The sequence below is a fragment of the Pinus tabuliformis genome, chromosome 9, assembly GCF_031772625.1.
Source record: "Pinus tabuliformis cultivar Carrire ecotype Pingquan chromosome 9, CPIR1, whole genome shotgun sequence".
Lineage (NCBI taxonomy): Eukaryota > Viridiplantae > Streptophyta > Pinopsida > Pinales > Pinaceae > Pinus > Pinus tabuliformis.
The window spans coordinates 1,117,289,948-1,117,302,644 of record NC_142307.1 but is presented as its reverse complement, the minus strand read 5'-3'; positions in this window follow the sequence as shown (position 1 = coordinate 1,117,302,644).

Below are 12,697 nucleotides of genomic sequence, written 5' to 3'. Positions count from 1 at the left end.
GATGTATACTCCAAGAAGTTTGTACACCCCTCCATGTGGGGGGTATGGGGGCGGCTAATACCCCCTGGCTGGGGGGTCCGGGGCTAGCAGTCCCCAGGTGGGGGTTTCGGGGGCAACGCCCCTGAAGCTAAAAAATGATGTAAAATTGCCTTGTAAAAGTATAGTAATTTCTAGTCAATCTGGGCCGTTCATTAGGCGGATGATCTGACGGTAGAACTTATGTTTAGTTTAGGGTTTTTTGCCCTAGAAGTGTTGGAAATAATACTGAGAGGGGGTGTGAATCAGTATTATCAAATTCTTTTCAATATATTTATACTTTGAATTATTCTTCAGATATTGTATGTCAGTACCATAAAATAATGAGCATGAACAAGAAAAATAGATAGTCACACCAAAGAACACCAGATATAAGGTGGAAACCCAATGTGGGTGAAAACCACCTGCTGCAATATGTCTCTATCTTCTTTCAATTAGAAACTCCTTATTCAATGATTTTGTACTGGTGTAGTCCTTTACCAGTACGCAGGCTGCAACCTGCAAAGAGCTACAACTCTCTCTCGTTTTGCAGTCTCTCCTGGAAGGGAGCTACAACCCCCTACTTCTTTTCTTTCAAGGACCACTTTTCATTAATTTTTAGACTGGATCCAAGAACATCAAATAAACATCAAGTACATGTGAATCAACCAATCTCCTTATACAATCAAACCAATGAGCCACCCAAACTTCTCAGAATGCTGTAAACAGAAAACCAACACCAGTAACCTAAACCCAGAACACAGCAGCAAATAGAAAATAGGTAGCCAACAAATGTTTCAAAACAGGTCCGCAACTTCACCAATATAAGCCTGCGGATACCCGCACTTCACCTTTAGCTTTGCTGCGTATACCCACACTTCGTCTTCTTCTGTACTGCGTACCCCGCACTGTACCTTCAGCTGCGCTGCGTATACCCACACTGCGCCTTCAGCTGCACTGCGTATACCCGCACTGTGCCCTCTTCTGAACTGCGTACCCCGCACTGCGCCTTCAGCTGCGTTGCGTATACCCGCACTGCGCCTTCCTCTGTACGGCGTACCCCGCACTGCGCCTTCAGCTGCGCTGTGTATACCCGCACTGTGCCTTCTTCTGTACTGCGTACCCCCGCACTCACGTTGTAGATCACTTACGAACCTCTGATTATGGCCAAATTAACAGTCCTCTAATGTACCACAGACAGTCAGATCCACAGATCTGATCATGCACCCGAGAGATCACGACTTAGCAATAGATTCGCCTTTAAATTTTACCTTGATTTAGATCTAGCTTTTAAAACTGATAACCCAAAATTCAGATCTTAAGATATTCAACTTTCAAAGATGTCTCAGCCAAGTGATCTCCTTCCCTATTTATAGTCAAGCCCTTATTCACACCATGGGACAAAACCATGAATAACCAATACAAGGGATCCAAACCGAGGCTAAATTAGATCCTATACCACGGGCCAAAACCATAGGATCATGAACGACGGGCTAAATACCTCGGGCCAAACATAAGAAACCCCACGTGAGCGCACTTCTCTGCCTTGAAGTGAGTGAATTGGGGGACCGCACTTTCTGAATGGGTAACCTGCGGGTATGACCGCACTTCATGAACGACGAACCTACAGGTCCGCACCTTTTGAACCATTCACCTGCGAACCTCGTAATTTTCATCATTTTGAGAGCCTGAACAGAGTTTTTCCACTTGAGTGAGTTTCCATCAAGTACAACACCTGTACCATAGAGCCAAACCAGAATCATAATGCCAACAATCTCCCCCTTTGGACTTGATGGCAACCTCAAGATCCTCAACATCATTCTCCCCCTTTGAAATCAAGGGCAAAGGGTTATGCTCCCCCTAAGAACATGCTCCCCCTAACTATAAACCAGATCTACAAAGAAAAGAAATTTCTTCAAGAAGAACCATAATCCACCAAACACCATAAATGACCATGAAAGAGATAGAGACATATTGCAGCAATATTCAGATCAACATCCATGATCTCCTTCAGTACTTCCTCCATAATGCCAACAATGCATTATATGCTCCCCCTGAGCCTGTGCCATTCGATCTTCGACCAATCCGCAACCCAGAAAATGTACGCGTATACCCCAGATGAACCTTGCGTACAACCAACAATCTCTTGAAATAGAAGAGATTCAACAACAAGATGATGCATCAACAACCCCCATCTTTTGCCTGAGGTATTCAAAGGTCTCCCTGGGCAATGGTTTGGTGAGTATATCAGCAACTTGTTCCTTAGAAGGAACATACTCCAACTTGACCTTTTGTTCAAGCACTTGTTCCCGGAGAAAGTGATACTTGATTGGTATGTGCTTGGTCTTTGAATGCATGACTGGGTTCTTTGAAATGCTGATTGCACTTGTATTATCACATAAGATGGAGATAGGTGGTGTACAAGTGATTTGAAAATCTTGCAAGGTCTGCATCATCCAAAGGAGTTGAGTGCAGCAAGATGCAGCAACCACATATTCCGCTTCAGCTGTAGACAAAGCAATTGAACTCTGTTTCTTGATGAACCAAGATACTAATCTGGAACCCATAAAGAATGCACCACCACTTGTGCTCTTCCTGTCTCCACGCTTCCGGCCCAATCTGCATCTGTTTAAGCATGAAGTGTGAGATCTGTATCTCTAGGATACCATAAGCCATAGTTTTGAGTCCCTTGAAGATATTTGAAAATTCTCTTCACTGCTTGAAGATGAGTTTCCTTTAGATTTGCCTGAAATCTTCCAACTATTCCCACTGCATGCATGATGTCTGGTCGGGTACCTATCAAATAAAGTAGACTTCCAATCATAGATCTGTAGGTTGGTTGATGCACTGCGACTGATTCATCATTTGCACTGAGGTTACATCCTGTGACCATGGGTGTACATACTAGTTTTGCATCTTCCATACCATATTTCTTAAAAATCTGCTTGAGATACTTGGTTTGAGACAAGAAGATCCCTCCTTCATTTTGTTGGATTTGCAATCCAAGAAAATATGTCAGTTCTCCAAGCAAAGACATTTCGAATTCTTTCTGCATCACCAAGGCAAAGCTTTGACTCATAGCTTCTTCATTGCTGCCAAAGATAATATCATCTACATACACAACAAGTATTAGCAATTTGCCATTTTCAATTTTTATATAAAGATTGCTATCTGCTGATCCTTTTGAAAAACCTTGTTGATGAAGATATTTGTCCAAACGATAGTAGCAAGCCCTTGGAGCTTGTTTAAGACCATAGAGAGCCTTTTTCCGTCTGCATACAAGATTTGGATCATTTCCAAGAATGAAACCATCTGGCTACTCAATGTATACTTCTTCTTCTAAGTCTCCATTCAGAAAGGCTGATTTCACGTCCATTTGAAATACTTTGAACTTTTGAAAGCTTGAGAGAGCAAGGAACATTCAGATGGCCTCAAGTCTTGCAACAGGAGCAAAAGTTTCTTCAAAATCTATTCCTTCTTGCTGGGCATACCCTTTACAAACAAGTCTAGCCTTGTTTCTAATTACTTCCCCATTTTCATTTAACTTATTCTTGAAGATCCATTTTGTCCCTATAACATTCTTATCCTTTAGTCTAGGAACCAACTCCCAAGTGTTATTCTTTTCGATCTGCTCAAGTTCTTCATCCATTGCTTTGACCCAACATTCATCTTTGCAGGCCTCTCTTACATTTTGTGGTTCAGTGGAGGAGAGTAATGCCAAATAGCTTGAAGCTTCTGCAATTGTTCTTCTTGTTTGTACACCTGCTTCTTTCTGCCCCAAAATCTGAGATTCTGGATGATTCTTCTGAACGTACCTTGATGGATTCTTCTCTTCTATCCTTATCTATTCCTCTGGTGCTCCTTGAGGTTCTTCTTCTTCATCATTCTACCTTTGAGGGTAGTCTTCATTTTCTTTGATATTTTCATGATTTACTTGCCTAGGAATGTATCCTTTTTCATCAACCACCACATTAATGTTGTCAACAATTCTTCCAAGTCTTTTATTGTAGCACTTATATGCTTTGCTGTGTGGAGAATAACCAAGAAGAATGCCTTCATCTGCTCTAGGTTCAAGTTTGCCAAGTTTCTCATCAGTATTCTTAATATAGAATTTGCTCCCAAAATTTTTGAAATGCTTTACCGAAGGAGTCTCACCATACTAGAGCTCATGAGGAGTTTGAGTGTTGTTCACTCGAACATTTGTTTTGTTGAGAATAACAACCGCAGCATATGTAGCTTCACCCCAGAAAGTTGCGGGAGTTCCAGACTCATCAAGCATAGCACGAGCCATTTGTTGGACTGTTCTGTTCATCCTTTCCACCACTCCATTTTGCTAAGGAGTTCTAGCTGTAGAGAATTCCCTTCTTATCCCATGTTCTTCAAAGAAATCGAAAAATTCATTTGAGGTAAACTCCCCACCTCTGTCGGACCTGAGGCACTTAATTTTGTAACCTGATTCATTTTCAACCAAGGCTTTGAAGGATTTGAATTTTTCGAATGCTTCATCTTTGTGCTTCAAAAGTCCTAACCAAACAAACCTGGAGAAATCGTCAATGAATAATATCAATTATTCTTCTCCTCGAGGTGACCTTGTCCTGAAAGGACAACATACATCTGTATGGACTAGTTCAAGAGGCCTGATGGCTGATCCTTCCTTCTCCGGGAAGTTGGTTCTGGTTTGCTTACCAAACTGACATGATTTGCATATGGTGTTGTCTGGAATTTTGATATCTGGAAGACCATGAACTGCCTGATATTTGCATGCCTTCCTTATTTGTGAAAAGCTTAGATGCCCCAACCTCCGGTGCCATAACCAATGTTCATCATCCTTGCTCAAATAGCATTGTTGTTGTCCTTCTTCAAATATGTATAGATTATTTGGAGTTCTTCTACCTTTGATCACTATTTTCCCTGTATCAAGATCACGAACACTACATCCATTTGATCGAAATATTACCTCAGTTCCTTGATTGCACATCTAACTAACACTCAGAAGGTTATGCTTCAAGCCATCAACATACAAAACATTTCCAGCTTTGACCTTTTCTTTCAACTGAGCTGTGCCTTTTCCTTTTATAGCTGCAGGAGTATCATTTCCAAAAGAAACTTTCTTTCCCTTTTCTAAAGAAGAATATGATTCAAGTTTTTCTTTATCACCTGTCATATGCTTCGAACATCCACTGTCGATGTACCATAGATTTTCCTGTCCCTCTGCATAAAAGGCTATCCCACATCTTTCTAATTGTGGTTCCTTTATTCTCCATGTTCTGGTGCTTGAGGCTTGTTCATTTGTCTGCTGAAACCTGCTCCTGCATTCAGAGCCTTCATGACCGAAGTTATTACAAAAATAACATTTAATTTCATTTTCAAGAGCCGAAAAGTTGTTATAGGTCCTTTTTGTAATCCCAGTCATACTTCTTTGTTTTTGAGCTTCTCTAGTCATGATTGTTTTATATGCAACGCATTGAACTACTTTGTGACCAAAGTTATGGCAAGAGAAACATTGACCATTGAAGAAACTTCTGCGGTTATCAAATCTACCAGCCAAATGATTGTAATTTCTATTGTCATCCATTCTTGAAGCAAATTGAGAAGATTTTCCCTGTGGCTGGTTGTAGCTTTTGTTCACCCTTAAGACAAATTGCCCCTGGTTTACCTGGTAGTCTTTGTTTGTTCTTGATGTAATTCGTCCCTGCTTTACCTAGTGATCTCCATTGTGCTTTTGCTCATTCCTTCTTGCTGCATCAAGATAACTCCTTGAGGTGGATGCTTGAGATGTTTCTCCATTATACCCCAGACCTGTCTTGTTTAGCGGAGAACGCTGTACATTGATGATCTCATCCAGAGTTTCAGATCCTTTGACAAATTTAAGATTAATAGCCTTTGTTTTCTCAATTTCTTTTCTAAGGCCAGCAATTTCACATTCTAACTTTTCAAGAAATTTTTCTTTTTCATCAATTTGAAATTGTAGAGTATCAATGATCACATTCTTTTCTTCTATACATGTCTTGAGTCTAGAAATCTCTTCATAAAAACTATCCACATCTATAGCATCCATGTAATCATCATCTTCAAAGGCCATTAAAAGTTTATAGTCATTACCTCGTTCATCTTCATCACTATTTGATAGACCATCACTGTCTTCATGAGCATAGTAGCTTTTCTTATTTGCATTATGTTTCTTGTTCCATCTAATAGGTTCCTTTCCCTTGTCGATCTTACCCTTATGAGGACATTTAGCAGCATAGTGACCTACTCTTCCACAAGCAAAGCATTTGAAGGGTAACTTACCTCTGAACCGTCAAGCACCCCGTTGAAGATTTCTGACAAAATTTGATTCTTCTTCTTCTTCTGACCCATGTCCTGATTCATAGTACTCACCTTTTCCTGAAGCCTTGAAGGCAACTTCTCTCCTGTCAAATGGACCTCCTTTCCTCATTTCATGAGCAGTTAGAATTCCATGCAGTTGTGACATTTTAAGATGTTGTAGATTCTCCTTTTCTTCTATAGCAGAATCTTTATATTCAAACCTAGGTGACAAAGATCTTAGAACCTTTTCAACCACAATAGCCTCTTTTATTTCTTCACCCAAATTTTTCATACAATTAACAATCTCATCCACACGAAGAAAATAGTTAGCCACACTTTCATCATTATCCATCTTGAGATTTTCATATTGAATCCTGAGGGTTTGAAGTTTTGCACGTTTTACCTGATCATCTCCTTCATAGCTCATAACAATCTTGTCCCATATTTCTTTTGCGGATTTATACTGCATAACTTTCGCAAATTCTGATTGAGATAGACATCCTAGAAGAGTATTGACTGCCTTTGCATTTGTTTCATATTTCTTCTTCTCAGCTGGATCTGTAGGAGTAGCTGATGGAAAAGTATACCCTGTTTCTATGATGTCCCAGACTTTTGTACCCAAAGATTGAAGATAGGCAGTAACTCTTACCTTCCAATACACGAAGTTTGTCCCATCAAAAATCGGTGGCCTGATTGACCCTTCCCTCTCGTAGTTGCTCATGATGATAAATCTTCCTTCAAGCGATCAAGCTCCTTCAGAAGGACCTGCTCTGATACCAATTGTTGGAAATAATACTGAGAGGGGGGGTGAATCAGTATTATCAAATTCTTTTCAATATATTTATACTTTGAATTATTCTTCAGATATTGTATGTCAGTACCATAAAATAATGAGCATGAACAATAAAAACAGATAGTCACACCAAAGAACACCAGATATAAGGTGGAAACCCAATGTGGGTGAAAACCACCTGCTTGTTATAGACATTTTTGTGCCTTACAACATTGAGCATGAAATGCCCATAATCTAAGGGATCCAAAGTCCCTAAACATGTTGTTCCTACCCCTAGAGGAACAAGGCTAACAAACCACAGCAATTCACAGAAGTTCTCCACCAGAAACTGCTCAAAAACAAGTCAATTCGGGATCATTTCAGTGGCTCCATTAGCTGTCTGCACTGAATGTCAAAGCCAACACTGGCTACCTGCGCTGAATGTCAAAAGCAACACTGGATACCTGCACTGAGTGAGAGTGGACATGTGGCAAGTTCATTTCTCAAGGTGTCAGAACCCAGGAAGCTTCCAAAATGACACTTGCCTCAGGGAATTCGACTGGTGATGAGTAAGAGGTTCCAAATCTCCAAGTGGAAGCAAGAACCTCCAAGTGGAATCAAGAACTGACAGAGGGAGAGGACACTAGTTAGATCTCAAGCTGACTCATCCTCTCTCCAAACATTTATATATGGATCTCTCCTCCATGAGATCTAGAGGCTGGAATTTTGTTATTGCAAAGAATTGCTGTTGGTTTAAGACTAGAACTATTGGGTGATTTGCTTTGAAGGAGGTGAAGAGGAGATTCCTTTCTGCTGGGAAGGTGATGCTGGATTGGGCCTCACTTGGTTGTATCACTTCCTGAACTTTACTTCTTCATCAATAAAGCCATTTGAGTTTCTTCTATATGCATGTATATCAATGATGTTTTGTTGTATTTGCATATTTAGTTTATTCTAATCCTAAACTAGTTATGAATGTATGCTTCTTGTAGTTTCCCTCTCTTGTCATTTTGCAGGAACTTGGTGTAGCTGGGCCAGTGAAGGAACAAGCAGCGGGAAGCAAGCAGAAAGGAGTGAGATTGGATCGACAAACTAGCGAAAGACATCGGTTAGTTACATCCTTCTCCTCTATTTACTTTTCGTAAAGAAGAATACTCAGATAGTTTTTTCTTGTTTGTTGCTGAGGTACTATCACTCCTTAGAGTGGGATAGGGGCATTCCGTATTGGATACTTTTCCCAACAACAAATTGGCGACTCCACTGGGGATCTTATCTTGTTGGTTTGTTTGTGTTTTTGCCATTCATTTCATAAACTCAAAGAGTGCCGAATCGAACTGCATTTGGATTTTTCAAATGCAAAGTAGAGAGCAGCTAATCTAGTCCAATCACTAGGCCTGTTTATGATCTGAAAAGCTGATCCACAAGTGCTCTAACAGCTCTTAGTGATAGATCTTCATCCTCCTTTGAATCATCCCTTAGATTGTACCTGGTTGATAGCTTTGATTTGGCCAAAAACTGTGAATTTAACTGCAAACCGTAGCTCAGAACCCAGAAACAATTCTCGTTTCTGCTTCAGCGCAGAGCCAGTGAAGAGGTTCTGCATTTCAACGCAGGTCCCGTGAAGGCTACCTGCGCTGAATGTCAAAACCTCTGTGTTAGACCTGCGCTGAACAGTCCTTGCCTTGTGCAGCTGTGGTTCCCTGTGTCCTTTTGCTCAGTTTTTATCTCTGTTTTTGCAGCCTATTATCAGTCAGTGTTCCTATCTGAAACCACCTTTCTTTGCCTCAATTCCGCCTCAGTTGTATAAAGAAGTTGTATTTGTTATTTGTGTATTTCTTACATCATTTGCAGTTTCCCATTACGAAAGTAAACTAGTCTTACTGTGGCCCTTAGATCTAGACCTGTCATAAGTGTCGTTTTGATCTTAGGAGTAAGTTTGTTTGCTGTTCACAGTTGATTTAGCTTTTACTTTCGTCGTTTGGTTTGAATTTATGCATTTCTAGTGTCGAAACAAGTAAATCATAAGGTGTCTTTTGATTTTGAAAAAGGAACTTGTTTATGTTTTCACTTGAAATCGAATTCAAAGTTATACAACATCTTTCTTTATATAAACATCAATATTAAGAAAGAGAAAAGAAATACATGCATTTGTGCATTTGCATTTTGACAGCTTGCATGTTGATTTAGGAAAAAGTGCATTACTGTGTGCTCTATGCTCTGTGAGAAAAGATGATGTCTTTCTTTTCCCCTAGTAGCTAGGATTTTCATTTGTTGAAAAGATATAAAAAGCTTGCTTATCATCTTTAGACTGCATTTAGGAGTTGTACCATACATCTCGTGGTGATCCAAAAAGGCAAACTTCTAAATAAGATCAACCTAAAATAAATTGAATGAACATAACAACGCTTTGTAACATAACGCACAACATAGAGGTCTAGGCTAGAGACGTGTTCCGACATTGTTAAGCCTGATATCTTACCGTCGAGTGGTTGGGTGATTCCTCCACGGTGAAGCGATAAGTATCAGTACGGATTGTGCTCCCACGTACCGTCGCATATATATTGGGAGACCCCTATAGGAATAAAGCCTTTATCCATAGGAAGCTGTGTCGGCCGCCCTACTGATCGCAATGCACTGAACACAGCATTCAGGAAGATCGACCGCCCGTACCTTAAAAAGTATTCTGCGGTTTTGCGAAAAGTTTGGCACACCCTCTACCTAGAACTCCAGAGCAGTTCCTTTTGGCCTTTTTTAGACTCTATAACAGAAAAAGTCCATCCGAGCATTTGTCACTTCGGGCTCGTTAAAACATCGAAGGAGACTAGAGTCATCTTTAGCTTTTTCTCGACTCTTTAAAAGTGAAAAAGAAAGTTGTGTCTAAAAGCGTCTAAAAAATTCATTTAATTCGGAAACACACTTTCCCCTTTTTGTATTTTGGTTGATCGAGTAATCCGCAATCGTGGAAGAAAGTCAATTGAAACCCCGTCATTCGCGGAGGCTTACGAGTCAACCGTCTTTGTCTCCGGAATCGAAAACAGTACTGACAAAGAGAACTCGCTTAACCGGTTCGAAATCTCCTATCAAAGTTAGAACAAGTGTTCCAACGACATCTGAGATTCCGGTTACTCCAAACATTTCTGGAAACCCTGCCTCTATTGAAGAAGTTCAACAGCCATAGAGGGACAGTAACACTGATCCTAGTCTGAGAGCAAATACTTGCGTTACTGAATCAGTTCCATCTGTGACCGGTTCAGAGAGTCTTGCTCCTCAAACAACTGTCGCTGTCGAATCAACCCCTTCTTCGGCACCAGAAATATTTTACGGACCTGACGGTCTTCCTCTTCCACCTGGTCTGATTGCGATAGAGGAAATTGTAGAAGATCCGCAAGCAAGTACTCCAACACATTTTGGAGTAGGGGTCACTCTATTTCCTTCTACATCAGAAGTTAGTCTATCACCAGTGGAAGTTCCTGTAGAATCGCTAGGCAATCTATTGGATAGACTCAAAATGTCTGAACAACCATCAACATCTAGGACTATGTCAAATGACACAGCGACAACAGAACTCCCTGCCGTCACTCCGACAATGTTCGCCGACATACCATCTGTCCCAACTAGCTCTCAACAGCTAGAAGGAGCCCATTCAGGGGCTATTACGACAATGTGGTCCGTTCCTGTTTGTTCTTCCGTGATAATACCTGGTAACTCTTATGTTGGAACTCAACAAATTGATCTGTTTGGAGGTCAATTTGGGCAATCCGGTCCCCAAGGGCTAACAATCCCTTTCAGTGCTGGATCACCACCGTATGGGGGGCAGTATGCCCTTTCATTACCCCCTCTGGGAGGTTATCCATACGGGAGTTCACAACACTATTCAAGTTATACTGGAGTTACGACAAGTGGTTGGGTGCCTACACTACCCCAGCAACCAAGAGTTGTGTATTCTATGCAACAATGTGTACCTGTGTCGAATATCCCGACAACACTAGCTATTGTAATGGTGTCACAAGTTCAAACGATGCATGTTGTATGTCAACCTTAGATTTCTCAGGTTGTAATGCAACAGCCCCTTGACCCTGTGACTCAACCACAATCGCCAACTAGTGGGGCGACGCAGGTCCAAACGGGTACAATTACCCCACATCTTGGTCCAACGGTTAGTATAGCACAACAGAACATGGCTTCACAACCGTGGCTGGTGCAATACCAACAACCACAATTCCAGCAAGTGTACCAAGGTTCTGAGCAGCAGATCTTTGCGAACAGTGGACAACCGTATATTCAAAACGGTCAAAATCAACCACTTTACAGTGGTCAAGTCCACCAACCGTATCAGTCATACCAACATCAATTACATTATGCTGGTATGCAAAGGCCAACTGCTCAGGCGATTCCATCGTACCCTGGGTATGCTTCACCTAACCTGAATCAACAGTTACCATTCGTGGCAACTTTAGAGTTACCTGATTTGCACCGGTTAACAAATGATCCAATTGCTTACGCCCCTTGGTGGCCAACGATTCCTCACAAACTCCCATCGGACATTCCTAAATTCAATGGAAATCCAAGTGAAGACCCATCGAATCACGTGATGACTTTTCATCTGTGGTGTTCATCGAACACTCTAAATGATGATTCGATAAGGCTTCGCCTTTTTCAGAGGACGTTAACGGGTCCAGCGACCAAATGGTATATTGAATTACCTAGAGCCTCTTTCGACAATTTCAGCTCCTTAGCCACGAATTTCTTAACCCATTTTCAATTACCGATAAGGTATGAAACGGGAACCGAAATCTTAACCAACTTCAAACAGACAACGGCCACTCACATATCTGATCATATACATGAGTGGCGTCGTCGTCGTAGGATGGTGAAAACGTACGTTCCCGATCAGCTATTAGCTGAATGGTTTATCAAGTCGTTACTTCCTGCCATAACGGAAGATGTGGCCAAGGGGGGAGTCATAACGGAGGAGCAAGTTATTGCTCGTGCACAATATCTAGACTTAGTCTACACTCAGTCTGGCACGCTCTACGACAAAATACCCGACGCCCCTAGACCGGAATTCTCAATTCCTCCTCCTCCTAAATCAAATAGTGACTCTCATGCCGGCGATGGTGTGATTGGCACGGCAAACGCGAAATCGACAAAGGCTTCGTCTAAGAAAGCCCGTAAGACTTCAGATCAAAATGCAAAAGAAGAAATTCTTGCTTCGGAAGTAAATGTCGTATCAGCAGATAAAGGCAAAGAAACCAATCAACCAGGAAGCAAGAAGAAGCAAAACAAAGGGAAGAAGAAGAAACAGGATGAGTCATCACCTGAAAAACCTTCTTCAAACCCTCCTAAGAAAGGGAAACCAAAAAGTCCATGTTTTATATGTGATGAGGATCATTGGACACAAGATTGTCCATACAGAGCTGAGCTTAAGAGGTTCTTCAAAAGTTCACAAACCTCAGCTGTGTTAACTGATCCGTTTCCCAATCAAGGTCAAAATCTGGTTGATAGTGGAAATGCTTCCCCGTCGCAAGTGCTAATGTTGTCAATCTCCAAGCAACAAAATGATGCTTTGATTTTGACAAGGAACAAAGATTACGGGAATCC